The following is an 18,624-nucleotide window of genomic DNA, read 5'->3' on the forward strand; positions in this document are numbered from 1 at the left end:
CTACCAAACCTGAGACCCTTCCTTTAGCATGAGATATGATATCCAAATCCTTCACATTCCAATCCTGAGACCCTTCCTATAGCATGAGATGTGATATCTCAATGCTTCTAATACCAAACCTGAGATCCTTCCTATAACATGAGATGTGATATCCAATACCTTCCCATTCCAAACCTGAGACCCTTCCTATTGGATGAGTTGTGATATCCAACTCCTTCCCATTCCAACCCTGAGACCCTTCCTATAGCATGAGATGTGATGTCTCAATGATTCTAATACCAAACCTGAGATCCTTCCTATAACATGAGATGTGATATCCAACTCCTTCCATTCCAATCCTGAGACCCGTCCTATAGCATGAGATGTGATATCTCAATGCTTATACCAAACCTGAGACCCTTCCTATAGCATGAGATGTGATATCCAACTACTTCCCATTCCAATCCTGAGACCCTTCCTATAGCATGAGATGTGATATCTCAGTGCTTCTAATACCAAACCTGAGATCCTTCCTCTAACATGAAATGTGATATCCAACTCCTTCCCTTTCCAAACCTAAGAGCCTATCTATAGCATGAGATGTGATATCCAGGTCCTTCCTATTCCAATCCTTAGACCCTTCCTACAGCATGCAATATGATATCTCAATGATTCTAATAACAAACCTGAGACCCGTCCTATAGCATGAGATATGATATCCAAGTCCTTCCCATTCCAATCCTGAGACCCTTCCTATAACATGAAATGTGATATCCAACTCCTTCCCATTCCAACCTGAGACCCTTCCTATAGCATGAGATGGGATATCCAACTTCTTCAAAATCCAATACTGATACCCTTCCGATAGCATGAGATGTGATATCCCAATGCTTCTACCAAACCTGAGACCCATACTATGGCATGAGATGTGATATCAAACTCCTTCCCATTCCAATCCTGAGACCCTTCCTATAGCTTGAGGTGTGATATCCAACTCCTTCCCATTCCAATTCTGAGACCCTTCTTATACCATGAGACTTGATATCTCAATGCTTCTAATACCAAACCTGAGACCCGTCCTATAACATGAGATGTGATATCCAAATCCTTCCCCTTCCAAACCTTAGACCCTTCCTTTATCATGAGATGTGATATCCAACTCCTTCCCATTCCAATCCTGAGACCCTTCCGATATCATGAGATTTGTTATCTCAATGCTTCTAATATCAAACTTGAGACCCTCCCTATAGCATGAGATGTGACATCCAAGTCCTTCCCATTCCAATCCTGAGACCCTTCCTATAGCATGAGATGTGATATCTCTATGCTTCTAATACCAAACCTGAGATCCTTCCTATAACATGAGATGGTATATCCAACTCCTTCCCATTCCAATCCTGAGACCTTTCCGATAGCAGAGATGTGATATCTCAATGCTTATACCAAACCTGAGAATCTTCCTATGGCCTGAGATGTCATATACAACTCCTTCCCATTCCAATCCTGAGACCCTTCCTTTAGCATGATATGTGATATCTCAATGCTTATACCAAATCTGAGACCCTTCCTATAGCATGAGATGTGATATCCAATTCCTTCCCATTCCAATCCTGAGACCCTTCCTATAGCATGAGATGTGATATCTCAATGCTTATACCAAACCTGAGAGCCTACCTATAGCATGAGATGTGATATCCAAGTCCATCCCATTCCAATCCTTAGACCCTTCCTACAACATGCAATGTGATATCTCAATTATTCTAATACCAAACCAGAGACTCTTCCTATAACATGAGATGGGATATCCAACTCCTTCCCATTCCAATCCTGAGCCGCTTCCGATAGCAGAGATGTGATATCTCAATGCTTATACCAAACCTGAGACCCTTCCTATAACATGAGATGTGATATCCAACTCCTTCCCGTTCCAAACCTGAGACACTAACTATAGCATATGTGATATCCAACTCCTTCCCATTCCAAACATGAGACCCTTCCTATAGCAAGAAAGTAATATCCAACTCCTTCCCATTCCAATCCTGAGACCCTTCCTATAACATGAGATGTGATATCCAACTCCTTCCCATTCCAACCTGAGACACTTCCTATAGCATGAGAAGGGATATCCAACTCATTCCCAATCCAATCCTGAGACCCTTCCGATAGCAGAGATGTGATATCTCAATGCTTATACCAAACCTGAGACCCTTCCTATGGCATGAGATGTGATATCCAACTCCTTGCCATTCAAATCCTGAGACCCTTCCTATAGCATGAGAAGGGATATCCAACTCCTTCCCAATCCAATCCTGAGACCCTTCCGATAGCAGCGACGTGATATCTCAATGCTTCTACCAAACCTGAGACCCTTCCTTTAGCATGAGATGTGATATCCAAATCCTTCACATTCCAATCCTGAGACCCTTCCTATAGCATGAGATGTGATATCTCAATGCTTCTAATACCAAACCTGAGATCCTTCCTATAACATGAGATCTGATATCCAACTCCTTCCATTCCAATCCTGAGACCCTTCCTATAGCATGAGATGTGATATCTCAATGCTTATACCAAACCTGAGACCCTTCCTATAGCATGAGATGTGATATCCAACTCCTTCCCATTCCAATCCTGAGACCCTTCCTATAGCATGAGATGTGATATCTCAATGCTTCTAATACCAAACCTGAGATCCTTCCTCTAACATGAAATGTGAGATCCAACTCCTTCCCTTTCCAAACCTAAGAGCCTATCTATAGCATGAGATGTGATATCCAAGTCCTTCACATTCCAACCCTTAGACCCTTCCTACAGCATGCAATATGATATCTCAATGATTCCAATAACAAACCTGAGACCCGTCCTATAACATGAGATGGGATATCCAACTCCTTCCTATTCCAATCCTGAGACTCTTCTGATAGCATGAGATGTGATATCTCAATGCTTCTAATACCAAACCTGAGATCCTTCCGATAGCATGAGATGTGATATCTCAATGCTTCTAATACCAAACCTGAGATCCTTCCTATAACATGAGATGTGATATCCAAATCCTTCCCCTTCCAAACCTGAGACCCTCCCTTTAGCATGAGATGTGATATCCAACTGCTTCCCATTCCAATCCTGAGACCCTTCCTATAGCATGAGATGTGATATCTCAATGCTTCTAATACCAAACCTGAGATCCTTCCTCTAACATGAAATGTGATATCCAACTCCTTCCCTTTCCAAACCTAAGAGCCTATCTATACCATGAGATGTGATATCCAAGTCCTTCCCATTCCAACCCTTAGACCCTTCCTACAGCATGCAATATGATATCTCAATGATTCTAATAACAAACCTGAGACCCGTCCTATAACATGAGATGGGATATCCAACTCCTTCCCATTCCAATCCTGAGACACTTCCGATAGCAGAGATGTGATATCTCAATGCTTATACCAAACCTGAGACCCTTCCTATAACATGAGATGTGATATCCAAACCCTTCCCGTTCCAAACCTGAGACCCTTCCTTTAGCATGAGATGTGATATCCAGCACCTTCCCATTCCAATCCTGAGACACTTCCTATAGCATGAGATGTGATATCTCAATGCTTCTAATATCAAAACTGAGACCCTCCCTATAGCATGATATGTGATATCTAAGTCCTTCCCATTCCAATCCTGAGACCCTCCCTATAGCATGAGATGTGATATCCAACTCCTTCCCATTCCAATCCTGAGACCCTTCCTATAGCATGAGATATGATATCTCAATACTTCTAATACCAAACGTGAGATCCTTCCGATAACATGAGATGTGATATCCAAATCCTTCTCCTTCCAATCCTGAGACCCTCCCTTTAGCATGAGATGTGATATCCAACTCCTTCCTATTCCAATCCTGAGACTCTTCTGATAGCATGAGATGTGATATCTCAATGCTTCTAATACCAAACCTGAGATCCTTCCGATAGCATGAGATGTGATATCTCAATGCTTCTAATACCAAACCTGAGATCCTTCCTATAACATGAGATGTGATATCCAAATCCTTCCCCTTCCAAACCTGAGACCCTCCCTTTAGCATGAGATGTGATATCCAACTCCTTCCCATTCCATTCCTGAGACCCTTCTGATAGCATGAGATGTGATATCTCAATGCCTCTAATACCAAACCTGAGATCCTACCTCTAACATGAAATGTGATATCCAACTCTTTCCCCTTCCAAACCTGAGAGCCTTCCTATAGCATGAGATGTGATATCCAAGTCCTTCCCATTCCAATCCTGAGACCCTTCCTATAGCTTGAGATGTGATATCCAACTCCTTCCCATTCCAATTCTGAGACCCTTCCTATACTATGAGACTTGATATCTCAATGCTTCTAATACAAACGTGAGACCCGTAATATAACATGAGATGTGATATCCAAATCCTTCCCCTTCCAAACCTTAGACCCTTCCTTTATCATGAGATGTGATATCCAACTCCTTCCCATTCCAATCCTGAGACCCTTCCGATATCATGAGATGTGATATCTCAAAGCTTCTAATATCAAACTTGAGACCCTCCCTATAGCATGAGATGTGATATCCAAGTCCTTCCCATTCCAATCCTGAGACCCTTCCTATAGCATGAGATGTGATATCTCAATGCTTCTAATACCAAACCTGAGACCCTTCCTATAACATGAGATGGGAATATCCAACTCCTTCCCATTCCAATCCTGAGACCCTTCCGGTAGCAGAGATGTGATATCTCAATGCTTATACCAAACCTGAGATCCTTCCTATAACATGAGATGTGATATCCAACTCCTTCCCATTCCAATCCTGAGACACTTCCTATAGCATGAGATGTGATATCTCACTGCTTATACCAAACCTGAGACCCTTCCCATAGCATGAGATGTGATATCCAACTCCTTCCCATTCCAATCCTCAGACCCTTCCTATAGCATGAGATGTGATATCTCAATGCTTCTAATATCAAACTTGAGACCCTACCTATAGCATGAGATGTGATATCCAAGTCCTTCCCATTACAATCCTGAGACACTTCCTATAACATGAGATGTGATATCCAACTCCTTCCCATTCCAATCCTGAGACCCTTCCTATAGCATGAGATATGATATCTCAATACTTCTAATACCAAACGTGAGATCCTTCCGATAACATGAGATGTGATATCCAAATCCTTCCCCTTCCAAACCTGAGACCCTCCCTTTAGCATGAGATGTGATATCCAACTCCTTCCCATTCCAATCCTGAGACCCTTCTGATAGCATGAGATGTGATATCTCAATGCTTCTAATACCAAACCTGAGATCCTTCCTATAACATGAGATATGATATCCAAATCCTTTCCCTTCCAAACCTGAGACCCTCCCTTTAGCATGAGATGTGATATCCAACTCCTTCCCATTCCATTCCCGAGACCCTTCTGATAGCATGAGATGTGATATCTCAATGCCTCTAATACCAAACCTGAGATCCTACCTCTAACATGAAATGTGATATCCAACTCTTTCCCCTTCCAAACCTGAGAGCCTTCCTATAGCATGAGATGTGATATCCAAGTCCTTCCCATTCCAATCCTGAGACCCTTCCTATAGCTTGAGATGTGATATCCAACTCCTTCCCATTCCAATTCTGAGACCCTTCCTATACTCTGAGACTTGATATCTCAATGCTTCTAATACCAAACCTGAGACCCGTAATATAACATGAGATGTGATATCCAAATCCTTCCCCTTCCAAACCTTAGACCCTTCCTTTATCATGAGATGTGATATCCAACTCCTTCCCATTCCAATCCTGAGACCCTTCCGATATCATGAGATGTGATATCTCAAAGCTTCTAATATCAAACTTGAGACCCTCCCTATAGCATGAGATGTGATATCTCAATGCTTCTAATACCAAACCTGAGACCCTTCCTATTACATGAGATGGGAATATCCAACTCCTTCCCATTCCAATCCTGAGACCCTTCCGATAGCAGAGATGTGATATCTCAATGCTTATACCAAACCTGAGACCCTTCGTATGGCATGAGGTGTGATATCCAACTCCTTGCCATTCAAATCCTGAGACCCTTCCTATAGCATGAGAAGGGATATCCAACTCCTTCCCAATCCAATCCTGAGACCCTTCCGATAGCAGAGACGTGATATCTCAATGCTTCTACCAAACCTGAGACCCTTCCTATAGCATGAGATGTGATATCCAAATCCTTCACATTCCAATCCTGAGACCCTTCCTATAGCATGAGATGTGATATCTCAATGCTTCTAATACCAAACCTGAGATCCTTCCTATAACATGAGATGTGATATCCAATTCCTTCCCATTCCAAACCTGAGACCCTTCCTATTGGATGAGTTGTGATATCCAACTCCTTCCCATTCCAACCCTGAGACCCTTCCTATAGCATGAGATGTGATGTCTCAATGATTCTAATACCAAACCTGAGATCCTTCCTATAACATGAGATGTGATATCCAACTCCTTCCATTCCAATCCTGAGACCCGTCCTATAGCATGAGATGTGATATCTCAATGCTTATACCAAACCTGAGACCCTTCCTATAGCATGAGATGTGATATCCAACTACTTCCCATTCCAATCCTGAGACCCTTCCTATAGCATGAGATGTGATATCTCAGTGCTTCTAATACCAAACCTGAGATCCTTCCTCTAACATGAAATGTGATATCCAACTCCTTCCCTTTCCAAACCTAAGAGCCTATCTATAGCATGAGATGTGATATCCAGGTCCTTCCTATTCCAATCCTTAGACCCTTCCTACAGCATGCAATATGATATCTCAATGATTCTAATAACAAACCTGAGACCCGTCCTATAGCATGAGATATGATATCCAAGTCCTTCCCATTCCAATCCTGAGACCCTTCCTATAACATGAAATGTGATATCCAACTCCTTCCCATTCCAACCTGAGACCCTTCCTATAGCATGAGATGGGATATCCAACTTCTTCGAAATCCAATACTGATACCCTTCCGATAGCATGAGATGTGATATCCCAATGCTTCTACCAAACCTGAGACCCATACTATGGCATGAGATGTGATATCAAACTCCTTCCCATTCCAATCCTGAGACCCTTCCTATAGCTTGAGGTGTGATATCCAACTCCTTCCCATTCCAATTCTGAGACCCTTCTTATACCATGAGACTTGATATCTCAATGCTTCTAATACCAAACCTGAGACCCGTCCTATAACATGAGATGTGATATCCAAATCCTTCCCCTTCCAAACCTTAGACCCTTCCTTTATCATGAGATGTGATATCCAACTCCTTCCCATTCCAATCCTGAGACCCTTCCGATATCATGAGATTTGTTATCTCAATGCTTCTAATATCAAACTTGAGACCCTCCCTATAGCATGAGATGTGACATCCAAGTCCTTCCCATTCCAATCCTGAGACCCTTCCTATAGCATGAGATGTGATATCTCTATGCTTCTAATACCAAACCTGAGATCCTTCCTATAACATGAGATGGGATATCCAACTCCTTCCCATTCCAATCCTGAGACCTTTCCGATAGCAGAGATGTGATATCTCAATGCTTATACCAAACCTGAGAACCTTCCTATGGCCTGAGATGTCATATACAACTCCTTCCCATTCCAATCCTGAGACCCTTCCTTTAGCATGATATGTGATATCTCAATGCTTATACCAAATCTGAGACCCTTCCTATAGCATGAGATGTGATATCCAATTCCTTCCCATTCCAATCCTGAGACCCTTCCTATAGCATGAGATGTGATATCTCAATGCTTATACCAAACCTGAGAGCCTACCTATAGCATGAGATGTGATATCCAAGTCCATCCCATTCCAATCCTTAGACCCTTCCTACAACATGCAATGTGATATCTCAATTATTCTAATACCAAACCAGAGACTCTTCCTATAACATGAGATGGGATATCCAACTCCTTCCCATTCCAATCCTGAGCCGCTTCCGATAGCAGAGATGTGATATCTCAATGCTTATACCAAACCTGAGACCCTTCCTATAACATGAGATGTGATATCCAACTCCTTCCCGTTCCAAACCTGAGACACTAACTATAGCATATGTGATATCCAGCTCCTTCCCATTCCAAACATGAGACCCTTCCTATAGCAAGAAAGTAATATCCAACTCCTACCCATTCCAATCCTGAGACCCTTCCTATAGCAAGAGATGTGATATCCAAATCCTTCCCATTCCAACCTGAGACACTTCCTATAGCATGAGAAGGGATATCCAACTCCTTCCCAATCCAATCCTGAGACCCTTCCGATAGCAGAGATGTGATATCTCAATGCTTATACCAAACCTGAGACCCTTCCTATAGCATGAAAAGGGATATCCAACTCCTTCCCAATCCAATCCTGAGACCCTTCCGATAGCAGAGACGTGATATCTCAATGCTTCTACCAAACCTGAGACCCTTCCTTTAGCATGAGATGTGATATCCAAATCCTTCACATTCCAATCCTGAGACCCTTCCTATAGCATGAGATTTGATATCTCAATGCTTCTAATACCAAACCTGAGATCCTTCCTATAACATGAGATGTGATATCCAATTACTTCCCATTCCAAACCTGAGACCCTTCCTATTGGATGAGATGTGATATCCAACTCCTTCCCATTCCAACCCTGAGACCCTTCCTATAGCATGAGATGTGATGTCTCAATGCTTCTAATACCAAACCTGAGATCCTTCCTATAACATGAGATGTGATATCCAACTCCTTCCATTCCAATCCTGAGACCCGTCCTATAGCATGAGATGTGATATCTCAATGCTTATACCAAACCTGAGACCCTTCCTATAGCATGAGATGTGATATCCAACTCCTTCCCATTCCAATCCTGAGACCCTTCCTATAGCATGAGATGTGATATCTCAATGCTTCTAATACCAAACCTGAGATCCTTCCTCTAACATGAAATGTGATATCCAACCCCTTCCCTTTCCAAACCTAAGAGCCTATCTATAGCATGAGATGTGATATCCAAGTCCTTCACATTCCAACCCTTAGACCCTTCCTACAGCATGCAATATGATATCTCAATGATTCTAATAACAAACCTGAGACCCGTCCTATAACATGAGATGGGATATCCAACTCCTTCCCATGCCAATCCTGAGACACTTCCGATAGCAGAGATGTGATATCTCAATGTTTATACCAAACCTGAGACCCTTCCTATAACATGAGATGTGAAATTTAACTCCTTCCCGTTCCAAACCTGAGACCCTTCCTTTAGCATGAGATGTGATATCCTTCCCATTCCAATCCTGAGACACTTCCGATAGCATGAGATGTGATATCTCAATGCTTCTAATATCAAAACTGAGACCCTCCCTAAAGCATGATATGTGATATCTAAGTCCTTCCCATTCCAATCCTGAGACCCTTCCTATAGCATGAGATGTGATATCTCAATGCTTCTACCAAACCTGAGACCCTTCCTTTAGCATGAGATGTGATATCCAACTCCTTCCCATTCCAATCCTGAGACCCTTCCTATAGCATGAGATGTGATATCTCAATACTTCTAATACCAAACCTGAGATCCTTCCGATAACATGAGATGTGATATCTCAATACTTCTAATACCAAACCTGAGATCCATCCTATAACATGAGATGTGATATCCAACTCCTTCCCTTTCCAAACCTAAGAGCCTATCTATAGCATGAGATGTGATATCCAGGTCCTTCCCATTCCAATCCTTAGACCCTTCCTACAGCATGCAATATGATATCTCAATGATTCTAATTACAAACCTGAGACCCGTCCTATAGCATGAGATATGATATCCAAGTCCTTCCCATTCCAATCCTGAGACCCTTCCTATAACATGAAATGTGATATCCAACTCCTTCCCATTCCAACCTGAGACCCTTCCTATAGCATGAGATGGGATATCCAACTTCTTCCAAATCCAATACTGATACCCTTCCGATAGCATGAGATATGATATCCCAATGCTTCTACCAAACCTGAGACCCATACTATGGCATGAGATGTGATATCAAACTCCTTCCCATTCCAATCCTGAGACCCTTCCTATAGCTTGAGGTGTGATATCCAACTCCTTCCCATTCCAATTCTGAGACCCTTCGTATACCATGAGACTTGATATCTCAATGCTTCTAATACCAAACCTGAGACCCGTCCTATAACATGAGATGTGATATCCAAATCCTTCCCCTTCCAAACCTTAGACCCTTCCTTTATCATGAGATGTGATATCCAACTCCTTCCCATTCCAATCCTGAGACCCTTCCGATATCATGAGATTTGTTATCTCAATGCTTCTAATATCAAACTTGAGACCCTCCCTATAGCATGAGATGTGACATCCAAGTCCTTCCCATTCCAATCCTGAGACCCTTCCTATAGCATGAGATGTGATATCTCTATGCTTCTAATACCAAACCTGAGACCCTTCCTATAACATGAGATGGGATATCCAACTCCTTCCCATTCCAATCCTGAGACCTTTCCGATAGCAGAGATGTGATATCTCAATGCTTATACCAAACCTGAGAACCTTCCTATGGCCTGAGATGTCATATACAACTCCTTCCCATTCCAATCCTGAGACCCTTCCTATAGCATGAGATGTGATATCTCAATGCTTATACCAAAACTGAGAGCCTACCTATAGCATGAGATGTGATATCCAAGTCCACCCCATTCCAATCCTTAGACCCTTCCTACAGCATGCGATGTGATATCTCAATGATTCTAATACCAAACCAGAGACTCTTCCTATAACATGAGATGGGATATCCAACTCCTTCCCATTCAAATCCTGAGCCGCTTCCGATAGCAGAGATGTGATATCTCAATGCTTATACCAAACCTGAGACCCTTCCTATAACATGAGATGTGATATCCAACTCCTTCCCGTTCCGAACCTGAGACACTAACTATAGCATATGTGATATCCAACTCCTTCCCATTCCAAACATGAGACCCTTCCTATAGCAAGAAAGTAATATCCAACTCCTACCCATTCCAATCCTGAGACCCTTCCTATAGCAAGAGATGTGATATCCAAATCCTTCCCATTCCAATCCTGAGACCCTTCCTATAACATGAGATGTGATATCCAACTCCTTCCCATTCCAACCTGAGACACTTCCTATAGCATGAGAAGGGATATCCAACTCCTTCCCAATCCAATCCTGAGACCCTTCCGATAGCAGAGATGTGATATCTCAATGCTTAAACCAAACCTGAGACCCTTCCTGTGGCATGAGATGTGATATCCAACTCCTTGCCATTCAAATCCTGAGACCCTTCCTATAGCATGAAAAGGGATATCCAACTCCTTCCCAATCCAATCCTGAGACCCTTCCGATAGCAGAGACGTGATATCTCAATGCTTCTACCAAACCTGAGACCCTTCCTTTAGCATGAGATGTGATATCCAAATCCTTCACATTCCAATCCTGAGACCCTTCCTATAGCATGAGATGTGATATCTCAATGCTTCTAATACCAAACCTGAGATCCTTCCTATAACATGAGATGTGATATCCAATTCCTTCCCATTCCAAACCTGAGACCCTTCCTATTGGATGAGTTGTGATATCCAACTCCTTCCCATTCCAACCCTGAGACCCTTCCTATAGCATGAGATGTGATGTCTCAATGATTCTAATACCAAACCTGAGATCCTTCCTATAACATGAGATGTGATATCCAACTCCTTCCATTACAATCCTGAGACCCGTCCTATAGCATGAGATGTGATATCTCAATGCTTATACCAAACCTGAGACCCTTCCTATAGCATGAGATGTGATATCCAACTCCTTCCCATTCCAACCTGAGACACTTCCTATAGCATGAGAAGGGATATCCAACTCCTTCCCAATCCAATCCTGAGACCCTTCCGATAGCAGAGATGTGATATCTCAATGCTTATACCAAACCTGAGACCCTTCCTATGGCATGAGATGTGATATCCAACTCCTTGCCATTCAAATCCTGAGACCCTTCCTATAGCATGAGAAGGGATATCCAACTCCTTCCCAATCCAATCCTGAGACCCTTCCGATAGCAGCGACGTGATATCTCAATGCTTCTACCAAACCTGAGACCCTTCCTTTAGCATGAGATGTGATATCCAAATCCTTCACATTCCAATCCTGAGACTCTTCCTTTAGCATGAGATGTGATATCTCAATGCTTATACCAAATCTGAGACCCTTCCTATAGCATGAGATGTGATATCCAATTCCTTCCCATTCCAATCCTGAGACCCTTCCTATAGCATGAGATGTGATATCTCAATGCTTATACCAAACCTGAGAGCCTACCTATAGCATGAGATGTGATATCCAAGTCCATCCCATTCCAATCCTTTGACCCTTCCTACAGCATGCGATGTGATATCTCAATGATTCTACCAAACCAGAGACTCTTCCTATAACATGAGATGGGATATCCAACTCCTTCCCATTCCAATCCTGAGCCGCTTCCGATAGCAGAGATGTGATATCTCAATGCTTATACCAAGCCTGAGACCCTTCCTATAACATGAGATGTGATATCCAACTCCTTCCCGTTCCAAACCTGAGACACTAACTATAGCATATGTGATATCCAACTCCTTCCCATTCCAAACATGAGACCCTTCCTATAGCAAGAAAGTAATATCCAACTCCTACCCATTCCAATCCTGAGACCCTTCCTATAGCAAGAGATGTGATATCCAAATCCTTCCCATTCCAATCCTGAGACCCTTCCTATAACATGAGATGTGATATCCAACTCCTTCCCATTCCAACCTGAGACACTTCCTATAGCATGAGAAGGGATATCCAACTCCTTCCCAATCCAATCCTGAGACCCTTCCGATAGCAGAGATGTGATATCTCAATGCTTATACCAAACCTGAGACCCTTCCTATAGCATGAAAAGGGATATCCAACTCCTTCCCAATCCAATCCTGAGACCCTTCCGATAGCAGAGACGTGATATCTCAATGCTTCTACCAAACCTGAGACCCTTCCTTTAGCATGAGATGTGATATCCAAATCCTTCACATTCCAATCCTGAGACCCTTCCTATAGCATGAGATGTGATATCTCAATGCTTCTAATACCAAACCTGAGATCCTTCCTATAACATGAGATGTGATATCCAATTCCTTCCCATTCCAAACCTGAGACCCTTCCTATTGGATGAGATGTGATATCCAACTCCTTCCCATTCCAACCCTGAGACCCTTCCTATAGCATGAGATGTGATGTCTCAATGCTTCTAATACCAAACCTGAGATCCTTCCTATAACATGAGATGTGATATCCAACTCCTTCCATTCCAATCCTGAGACCCGTCCTATAGCATGAGATGTGATATCTCAATGCTTATACCAAACCTGAGACCCTTCCTATAGCATGAGATGTGATATCCAACTGCTTCCCATTCCAATCCTGAGACCCTTCCTATAGCATGAGATGTGATATCTCAATGCTTCTAATACCAAACCTGAGATCCTTCCTCTAACATGAAATGTGATATCCAACTCCTTCCCTTTCCAAACCTAAGAGCCTATCTATAGCATGAGATGTGATATCCAAGTCCTTCCCATTCCAACCCTTAGACCCTTCCTACAGCATGCAATATGATATCTCAATGATTCTAATAACAAACCTGAGACCCGTCCTATAACATGAGATGGGATATCCAACTCCTTCCCATTCCAATCCTGAGACACTTCCGATAGCAGAGATGTGATATCTCAATGCTTATACCAAACCTGAGACCCTTCCTATAACATGAGATGTGATATCCAAATCCTTCCCGTTCCAAACCTGAGACCCTTCCTTTAGCATGAGATGTGATATCCAGCACCTTCCCATTCCAATCCTGAGACACTTCCTATAGCATGAGATGTGATATCTCAATGCTTCTAATATCAAAACTGAGACCCTCCCTATAGCATGATATGTGATATCTAAGTCCTTCCCATTCCAATCCTGAGACCCTCCCTATAGCATGAGATGTGATATCCAACTCCTTCCCATTCCAATCCTGAGACCCTTCCTATAGCATGAGATATGATATCTCAATACTTCTAATACCAAACGTGAGATCCTTCCGATAACATGAGATGTGATATCCAAATCCTTCCCCTTCCAATCCTGAGACCCTCCCTTTAGCATGAGATGTGATATCCAACTCCTTCCTATTCCAATCCTGAGACTCTTCTGATAGCATGAGATGTGATATCTCAATGCTTCTAATACCAAACCTGAGATCCTTCCGATAGCATGAGATGTGATATCTCAATGCTTCTAATACCAAACCTGAGATCCTTCCTATAACATGAGATGTGATATCCAAATCCTTCCCCTTCCAAACCTGAGACCCTCCCTTTAGCATGAGATGTGATATCCAACTCCTTCCCATTCCATTCCTAAGACCCTTCTGATAGCATGAGATGTGATATCTCAATGCCTCTAATACCAAACCTGAGATCCTACCTCTAACATGAAATGTGATATCCAACTATTTCCCCTTCCAAACCTGAGAGCCTTCCTATAGCATGAGATGTGATATCCAAGTCCTTCCCATTCCAATCCTGAGACCCTTCCTATAGCTTGAGATGTGATATCCAACTCCTTCCCATTCCAATTCTGAGACCCTTCCTATACTATGAGACTTGATATCTCAATGCTTCTAATACAAACGTGAGACCCGTAATATAACATGAGATGTGATATCCAAATCCTTCCCCTTCCAAACCTTAGACCCTTCCTTTATCATGAGATGTGATATCCAACTCCTTCCCATTCCAATCCTGAGACCCTTCCGATATCATGAGATGTGATATCTCAAAGCTTCTAATATCAAACTTGAGACCCTCCCTATAGTATGAGATGTGATATCCAAGTCCTTCCCATTCCAATCCTGAGACCCTTCCTATAGCTTGAGGTGTGATATCCAACTCCTTCCCATTCCAATTCTGAGACCCTTCTTATACCATGAGACTTGATATCTCAATGCTTCTAATACCAAACCTGAGACCCGTCCTATAACATGAGATGTGATATCCAAATCCTTCCCCTTCCAAACCTTAGACCCTTCCTTTATCATGAGATGTGATATCCAACTCCTTCCCATTCCAATCCTGAGACCCTTCCGATATCATGAGATTTGTTATCTCAATGCTTCTAATATCAAACTTGAGACCCTCCCTAAAGCATGAGATGTGACATCCAAGTCCTTCCCATTCCAATCCCGAGACCCTTCCTATAACATGAGATGTGATATCCAACTCCTTCCCATTCCAACCTGAGACACTTCCTATAGCATGAGAAGGGATATCTAACTCCTTCCCAATCCAATCCTGAGACCCTTCCGATAGCAGAGATGTGATATCTGAATGCTTATACCAAACCTGAGACCCTTCCTATGGCATGAGATGTGATATCCAACTCCTTGCCATTCAAATCCTGAGACCCTTCCTATAGCATGAGATGTGATATCTCTATGCTTCTAATACCAAACCTGAGACCCTTCCTATAACATGAGATGGGATATCCAACTCCTTCCCATTCCAATCCTGAGACCCTTCCGATAGCAGAGATGTGATATCTCAATGCTTATACCAAACCTGAGAACCTTCCTATGGCCTGAGATGTCATATACAACTCCTTCCCATTCCAATCCTGAGACCCTTCCTTTAGCATGAGATGTGATATCTCAATGCTTATACCAAATCTGAGACCCTTCCTATAGCATGAGATGTGATATCCAATTCCTTCCCATTCCAATCCTGAGACCCTTCCTATAGCATGAGATGTGATATCTCAATGCTTATACCAAACCTGAGAGCCTACCTATAGCATGAGATGTGATATCCAAGTCCATCCCATTCCAATCCTTAGACCCTTCCTACAGCATGCAATGTGATATCTCAATGATTCTAATACCAAACCAGAGACTCTTCCTATAACATGAGATGGGATATCCAACTCCTTCCCATTCCAATCCTGAGCCGCTTCCGATAGCAGAGATGTGATATCTCAATGCTTATACCAAACCTGAGACCCTTCCTATAACATGAGATGTGATATCCAACTCCTTCCGTTCCAAACCTGAGACACTAACTATAGCATATGTGATATCCAACTCCTTCCCATTCCAAACATGAGACCCTTCCTATAGCAAGAAAGTAATATCCAACTCCTACCCATTCCAATCCTGAGACCCTTCCTATAGCAAGAGATGTGATATCCAAATCCTTCCCATTCCAATCCTGAGACCCTTCCTATAACATGAGATGTGATATCCAACTCCTTCCCATTCCAACCTGAGACACTTCCTATAGCATGAGAAGGGATATCCAACTCCTTCCCAATCCAATCCTGAGACCCTCCCGATAGCAGAGATGTGATATCTCAATGCTTATACCAAACCTGAGACCCTTCCTATGGCATGAGATGTGATATCCAACTCCTTCCCAATCCAATCCTGAGACCCTTCCGATAGCAGAGACGTGATATCTCAATGCTTCTACCAAACCTGAGACCCTTCCTTTAGCATGAGATGTGATATCCAAATCCTTCACATTCCAATCCTGAGACCCTTCCTATAGCATGAGATGTGATATCTCAATGGTTCTAATACCAAACCTGAGATCCTTCCTATAACATGAGATGTGATATCCAATTCCTTCCCATTCCAAACCTGAGACCCTTCCTATTGGATGCGATGTGATATCCAACTCCTTCCCATTCCAACCCTGAGACCCTTCCTATAGCATGAGATGTGATGTCTCAATGCTTCTAATACCAAACCTGAGATCCTTCCTATAACATGAGATGTGATATCCAACTCCTTCCATTCAAATCCTGAGACCCGTCCTATAGCATGAGATGTGATATCTCAATGCTTATACCAAACCTGAGACCCTTCCTATAGCATGAGATGTGATATCCAACTGCTTCCCATTCCAATCCTGAGACCCTTCCTATAGCATGAGATGTGATATCTCAATGCTTCTAATACCAAACCTGAGATCCTTCCTCTAACATGAAATGTGATATCCAACTCCTTCCCTTTCCAAACCTAAGAGCCTATCTATAGCATGAGATGTGATATCCAAGTCCTTCCCATTCCAACCCTTAGACCCTTCCTACAGCATGCAATATGATATCTCAATGATTCTAATAACAAACCTGAGACCCGTCCTATAACATGAGATGGGATATCCAACTCCTTCCCATTCCAATCCTGAGACACTTCCGATAGCAGAGATGTGATATCTCAATGCTTATACCAAACCTGAGACCCTTCCTATAACATGAGATGTGATATCCAAATCCTTCCCGTTCCAAACCTGAGACCCTTCCTTTAGCATGAGATGTGATATCCAGCACCTTCCCATTCCAATCCTGAGACACTTCCTATAGCATGAGATGTGATATCTCAATGCTTCTAATATCAAAACTGAGACCCTCCCTATAGCATGATATGTGATATCTAAGTCCTTCCCATTCCAATCCTGAGACCCTCCCTATAGCATGAGATGTGATATCCAACTCCTTCCCATTCCAATCCTGAGACCCTTCCTATAGCATGAGATATGATATCTCAATACTTCTAATACCAAACGTGAGATCCTTCCGATAACATGAGATGTGATATCCAAATCCTTCCCCTTCCAATCCTGAGACCCTCCCTTTAGCATGAGATGTGATATCGAACTCCTTCCTATTCCAATCCTGAGACTCTTCTGATAGCATGAGATGTGATATCTCAATGCTTCTAATACCAAACCTGAGATCCTTCCGATAGCATGAGATGTGATATCTCAATGCTTCTAATACCAAACCTGAGATCCTTCCTATAACATGAGATGTGATATCCAAATCCTTCCCCTTCCAAACCTGAGACCCTCCCTTTAGCATGAGATGTGATATCCAACTCCTTCCCATTCCATTCCTGAGACCCTTCTGATAGCATGAGATGTGATATCTCAATGCCTCTAATACCAAACCTGAGATCCTACCTCTAACATGAAATGTGATATCCAACTCTTTCCCCTTCCAAACCTGAGAGCCTTCCTATAGCATGAGATGTGATATCCAAGTCCTTCCCATTCCAATCCTGAGACCCTTCCTATAACTTGAGATGTGATATCCAACTCCTTCCCATTCCAATTCTGAGACCCTTCCTATACTATGAGACTTGATATCTCAATGCTTCTAATACAGACGTGAGACCCGTAATATAACATGAGATGTGATATCCAAATCCTTCCCCTTCCAAACCTTAGACCCTTCCTTTATCATGAGATGTGATATCCAACTCCTTCCCATTCCAATCCTGAGACCCTTCCGATATCATGAGATGTGATATCTCAAAGCTTCTAATATCAAACTTGAGACCCTCCCTATAGCATGAGATGTGATATCCAAGTCCTTCCCATTCCAATCCTGAGACCCTTCCTATAGCATGAGATGTGATATCTCAATGCTTCTAATACCAAACCTGAGACCCTTCCTATAACATGAGATGGGAATATCCAACTCCTTCCCATTCCAATCCTGAGACCCTTCCGATAGCAGAGATGTGATA

The sequence above is a fragment of the Ambystoma mexicanum genome, chromosome 1p (genome assembly GCF_040938575.1).
Source record: "Ambystoma mexicanum isolate Mex_15411 chromosome 1p, UKY_AmexF1_1, whole genome shotgun sequence".
NCBI lineage: Eukaryota > Metazoa > Chordata > Amphibia > Caudata > Ambystomatidae > Ambystoma > Ambystoma mexicanum.